The 6,618-nt window shown below is 33.0% G+C and overlaps 1 long non-coding RNA gene across 1 annotated transcript; it reads right to left on the bottom strand.

Moving 5' to 3' along the window:
- Positions 1-360: 360 nt before the first annotated feature.
- LOC131641956 (uncharacterized) lies at positions 361-1,887 on the bottom strand. Its single transcript, XR_009295685.1, has 3 exons — positions 1,734-1,887; positions 697-834; positions 361-460 (listed from the first exon to the last, which is right to left on the bottom strand). It is a non-coding gene; the product is annotated as an uncharacterized LOC131641956 (long non-coding RNA).
- Positions 1,888-6,618: the final 4,731 nt, after the last annotated feature.

Raw genomic sequence — 6,618 nt, 5'->3', positions numbered from 1 at the left:
CTTAGAGATAGAGGGCAAGCATCCATGATCTTGGCAATGAAGTTCTTGTATAAACAAAAAGAAGGATGGTCAAAACGAGTAATAATATATATATATATATATATATATATATATATATATATATATATATATATAAGCAGTTGACAAATTTAAACAATAGACAAACAATCAAACATAGAAAAACGAAACATAAACTTAATAATACCAAACGAGAAAGCAGATTACTAAATATAGATTTATGTAAAAAAGACCATAAGAATATGCATACACTCTTGAATCAAATACCAAAAGAGAAATAAAAGGTTAGAGCAGTTTTTCTTTCACGAGAATAATCAACTTCTCACCTACAATTTAACATAGGCTCACATTAGAAGGCGTGGCGCCGCTGCTATCAACATTACGGCGAGTGTGGTTTTTCAGATAAGTTGCAGCAACAATTTTTGGCCTTGATTTTCTCCTCCTGTTGAGAATAACATCGGTTGATAGTTGTTATAGAAAAACGAGATGGAATTGGAGAGTAGATAATTGTGAATTGTGAATTACCAGTGGAAATTGAGAGGAGATGGAAAGGGAAGTGAGGAGTGGGAGATAGTTATTAAAGGCATCTAAAATAGGTACCATAATGAAGAGATTAACTTTATTGGTAAAAGTAAAAAACTCTACAGCTTCTTAAGAACCTGGAAAAAAGTTATTCACCTTCACCTTCACCTTCCAAAATCATATTGATTTAATTAGCGCTTTATGATAGTTCCAATCTGCGTTATATGTATCACCAGCTAACAGCACCATAACCTGCATACTAAACTCAACCCAAATCAATTTCTCACCATCAACCTACAACACAGTATACACCGATTCAATAAACATCACAACATCTTCAACTCATGTATCACCATCAACAAGGCATCTTCAAATACCAAGTTCCGAACCTGCACAACAAATTAACATTAATCATTCAAGCCATACATATCCAAACTAGAAGCAATTCCAAAACCAAACCATACAATCCCCATAGACACACCTTCATACACATATAATTAAAACAGTCCAGCAAACAATAACAACAATCACTTTTCTAACCTATCATTAACCAATTAACCCCTAGCATACTCAGCACAAAATCAGTTCAGCTCTTACAAAATCCAGCCCTGCAGTCATAACCCAAACTTCACATACAAATTCAAGAACAAAAACAACTTGCAATCAACCTAGTATTCAAACTAACAAACTTAACCCACATAATCCCCTAGTCAGATTCAACTTCTAAACCCTGTAATTTGCAAGCAGCCCCCAAAATACTTGTGGAAAAAGGAAACTAATTTCAATTCTTTGCTACAACAAGTAACTTCCAAAGGAAGAAGAACATAAACCTGCCAGCATTATCCAAAACCAGTCCAATATAAACATTCCAGCTCAGTTCACAAACAGAAATGCATATGGAAAAATCATTTGAGCAAGCTTAGTCAAACACTATTAGAGATTTTCTTAACAGAACATCTCTAACTAACCCTCAACCATCTCTCTCAACGCTCCATTTTCACTCATTCATCCATCTCTCTCAACGCTCCATTTTCACTCATCATCTCCATCTCAGCACTCAACTCAGAACCTCTCTCTAATCTCTCACGCAACAAATCGACAATCTCACTGATAGAAAATTGCAAAAAAAAAAAAAAACTCAAAAGAAGGAGGAGAAGAAGAATTGGCAGAAAAGAAGGCCTTCGAATTCGTACCTGAAGAACTCCTTCATCCGCTACGTTTATTTCGGGTTAGTTGCTCGGAGCCTCCCCTCTGGATTTCTGTTTCTTCATCTTCGGTCTCCAATCAGGTTCCATTTACACTCGTCTTGTTGAATCGCAATTCCTTTGTTATAGCTTGAATACGCGATTCATGTACCTAGGATTTGTTCTTCCCTTTCTTGGATCCGAAAGCTCGCGAGAGTTGATAGGAGATTTAGGTTCAAGGTGCGATGTGGGTGAGGTTTCGTATTTGGGTTTTTGTTTTGGACGGTCGGAACTGCTTGGTAAGGGCGGAGGTGCTTCGTCGCCGCTTATCGCCGTTTAAGGTTAAAGAACGAGAAGGAGAGTTAGTCTGGGAACTTGAATGGTCTATTTTTTATTTTAATTAAAGGGCCTTAGACAGCGCTTTGTATAAAAGCGCTGTCGTAACTCCCCCCTTTCCCTGCGCTTTTACAAAGTGCTCTCGTAACCCCCCCTTTGCCAGCGCTTTTAACAAAGCGCTCTCGTACCCCCCCCCGCTTTGCCAGCGTTTTTAAAAAGCGCTTTCATACCCCCCTTTCCCAGCGTTTTTTTTCCTTGTTTTTAGTTTTGTTTTTAGCGAAGCCCTATAGCAGCGCTTTTGCTAAAAGCGCTTTCATAGTTGCGCTGCTAAAACTTAAATTTGGCGTAGTGTTGGTGTCAATTTTGGTTTTGTGCACAAACCTTCAAATTCGTTGCCAACATTTTGCACACCACTCATGTACAAACCCAACAACATGAATCCATACCGAAATTGGCTCAACAACTCAGAATTTGTACAAGCTCATAAAATGGTATTTTTGGTCAGTTTTGGTAATTTGCAAAAACTTAAATACTCTCCCCATATGCTACCACTTGCCACCTCACTTTCAAACCTTCCTGGTGACCCAAAATGACGAGAAAAACTTGCATGGATACGAACATAAATCATTAGTGTTAGGAACAACCAATAAGAAAATAGAAATTTTTAAATTTATTTAAAATTTAGTTTCTTTTTTAATTGGATTCATGGGGTAGTTATGATTGAGTAGGAGAGAGAAAAAAATATTTTTGTTTTTTATTTAATAAAAATTTGAGATTGGTTGTTTGTAAAGCCACTTGTTAGGTTTGTGTTCATACAAGTATTTTTCCAAAATGACTACCAAAACACAGCAAAACTCATCTTTGCACAAGTTGCCACACACAAAGCGCAGCTTGTGCTACAAGTTGCAAAATTGGCCTATACTTCCAATTTTTTCCTCCCAACGAACTTTTCAAGATATTTTCTCCACAAAACCTATTCTTACTAGGGATGTAAATGGATATCCATGGGGATGGATAATATGATATCTGTGTCTGCCCCATTTGATAAATATGATATCCATATTCGCTTCATATCTGTGCAGATATCCGTTAAGCGGATAATTCATGGATTTTAAGATATCTGTGGATATTTACAGATATTCATGGATAACATATTTTCTTAAATTTATTTTTTGAAAAAAAAAAAGTTCAGTTTATTTTAAAGACACAATAAGTTATTATCTCATAGGATCCATACAATTTGCTCTTACTTTAACAAAAAAATTTGTCGCATTAATTTCCTTCATCATAAGTTTAATTTCCTTCTTTAAATGATTTAAACTAATGCTATTTAAATAATTTTATAATTTATTAACGGATACAGATATTCGTGGATACATATCATCATATCCGTATCCGTATCCATTTAAAAATGGGTATTTAAATATCTATTTATTTTATCCATAAATATCTATTAAACTACCCGTCCCATACCCGTGACGGATATTATCCGTGGATATTCGCGGGTACGAATTTTTTTGCCACCCCTAATTCTTACCCTCTATATAAGAGTGTCATGCTATTCATTCAAAAGGACTTGCTCCTCATTCACCAAATTTCAAATCCGACCACATTTCTCTTTTTTGGAGTTTTCTCAATTTCTCTTATTTGGCTCGTGCATATCTCAATATTTTGCTTTCCTTCTCTTCCTTGGAGCTCGTAGATCAAGATTCTCTGGGTTTCTTAAGCTCAAACTGCACGGAATTATGAATTTATTTTCCACCAAGTAAGTCTCTTAAGCTTCAATCTCTTTCATTCTAGGGTTTTGATGCTTAGAAATATGATCATTCATGTTTAGCTGGTCCATATATTAGGTATGAGTTGGATTTTGTGTGCAATTATGCTTGATTTGAGTTTTATGGATTTCTGAAATTTTGCAAATAAGCTTGTACTATGACCTTGTTGTTCATATTTCTCTATGATACGTGCTTCTTCATTTGTGATAATTATCGATGCTATGATGTTCTTTGAAGTTTGTAGAATACATTAGGTATAAGTTTGTGAAAATTATACTTTTGATTTTTGTTAAGAAATGAATGAGATATGTGATGTTGAAGTTGGCAAGAATTCACTCGTGTTAGGATATTAAATAACAGATTATTGCGTTGTTTGCATGGTAGGGGTGATGACGTGTTGCGATTTGAATGGCTCATGTTTGTTTTTGTCTTCTAGCTACTTTAGTGTACCATGACCAATTGATATAGGGCCAGTTTGTTTTGGCTTTTTTTAAAAATGATTTTTTATAGTGTTACCAAATTTTGCGAAAATTTTTTTTACAAAGAATTTTTTTAGAAAAGCTTCAAATGAAAAATCTGTTTGAATAGTTATTCTTAAAATGTGATTTTAGGTATTTCATTTATTTATGGGGAAAAATTTGGATATCAAAATTTTAAAAAATCACTTAATTTTGAAGCTATTTCAAATAGATTTTCATAAAAATCATTTTTGAAATACAACTTTTTGAAAAAATTATGATTTTGACCAAGTTTTGGTCTTCAATTATGTATGTTTATGTTATAGGATGTCAAATTAAGTGTTTCATTTTAGAAAAAACGAATATAAAAAAACTTGTAATATTTTGAAAAACGGTTTTAGAAAATCTATTCTAAAAAATACAAAGAAAAAATCTATTTTTTTAAAGCCGAAAGAAACTGGCCCATAAGGTGACATGAATCTTTGTTACACTCTTAATGATTGTTTAATTAAATTAGAAAATTGGTAATTGGACAAGAGAAAAATGTGATGGGCCTCACTGTTACGCTTTTGACACCCCCTGATAAGGCCCATTTAGCGTTGTGTACAATATATAGTTCAGTCCAGATTTTCTGATGCACTTCCCTTATTTTTGTTTCTTTCTTTATTATACGGATTTAGATCCTCTCCTTCATTTTTCTCTCTTTCCCTCTCCATCCTCTTTATCTCTCTCTTAATCTCACTCTCACTCTCACTCATCAATAAAAAACAAAATTTAATCAAGAGAGAGAATGAAATTAAGAGAGGGATAGAGAGGAAGGAGAGGGAAGGAGAGAAAAATGAAGGAGAGAATCCAAAGTGTTTAGAGTGTCTAATATTTGAGTCGGATTTTTATTTATTTTTTTTGCAAATTTTTTGATAAATTGAATAATTATTTTTATTAAATGTCTCATTTGGTCAAAACAAATACTCAATTAATCTTTTGATTTTTATTTTAATTTTTCCCTAATAAAAAAATTTGCAAAAAATATTTTCCTAGATTCAGAATGTTTGAAGATTTTTGTGATGGTTTTTAACCAAATTTATTTTCAAATTTGCTTGATTCTAGAAAGTGTTGAAGTTTATTGTTGATTTTGGTCCTTTTCTTGCTTATGTTAGAAGTTTCACCTTCATTTTCTATCTTCCTTTAATCCAAAAAATCTCAAATAAATCATGGATGTTTTTAAATGTGTTGTTATACTACAAGTGATTTTGCAATAATTTTACTTTTTGATTTTGCTTCTTTTTGAAAATTGTTTCTCAAGTTTGCTTCATTGAATGCCTTTTGTGGCTAGTTTTAAATTTTTTATTTTAATTCTCATCTTTCTTCAATATGAAATTTGTTTTGAGAGTTGTTTCTGACCTAGGGATGTTTGAAGATCATGTCTATGATTTTTGTCTGAATTTTAACATCACTTTGCCATTTTTGGTTGATTTAAATTGGAATCTTGATCGTTGTTGTTTGCCTTGTCAAATTGTGATCTTGTTTGACTTTTTTTTGAGTATGTGTGAATGAGAATCTCTGACCACAATATATTTACATGTATGCTTAAGGATTATATCATTTTATTTCAAATTTTAGATCCTTTTAAAACCATTGTTTGATTAATTCTTTGAAAGCATACCATGTACCTAACTTGTGGAAACCCTAATTGTGTTTTGATCATTTCTATGAGCCAATCCTTGTAATGTTTGGAGTGTGGATCACTTTGTGGAACCTATAAGGAACCAAGTTCATTCTTCTTTCACTCATTCTCATCACATTTTAAGAGACTTGAGTTCAAATTCATGAACCATTCAAGTACTCTAACATTGCATCTTTGTTTAGAAAATCATCTTTTGTAATCATGGTTTAGGAGGTTGTTCTTGTACACTTCCGTGTGGATACCATTGATCCAAAATGATTGAAACCTTTTGTATCTGCTTCTGACATCTTAGGTCTTAAATGTTTTAGTGCAAAGCTCCTTTAATTTTTTGATTGACATTTCATTGTCAATTTATAGTGATGACAAGTTAGGAGCCACATTCTTATGTTTTGACCTAGCTTGTGTTTAATAGTTATTGAGTCTTTTAGAGAACCTTGGTCCCATATCTTGTATTTAAGTTTTGATCTTAAATTCTCTTCTCATCTCAATTCTTCATGCTTCTATGGTCCTTTTGGTTAAGCACTCACTTGCTAATCAACATGGTGACACTTTAGAAGCTACATCTTTCTTCTTACTTGTGTTTTGAGCATCATTATTTAGTGATTGCTTTATTGTTCTTTTGAATCATGTCCCATTGATAT

Source organism: Vicia villosa, unplaced genomic scaffold, assembly GCF_029867415.1.
Source record: "Vicia villosa cultivar HV-30 ecotype Madison, WI unplaced genomic scaffold, Vvil1.0 ctg.004314F_1_1, whole genome shotgun sequence".
NCBI classification, from domain to species: domain Eukaryota; kingdom Viridiplantae; phylum Streptophyta; class Magnoliopsida; order Fabales; family Fabaceae; genus Vicia; species Vicia villosa.
This window is presented reverse-complemented; position numbering and strand designations above follow the sequence as displayed.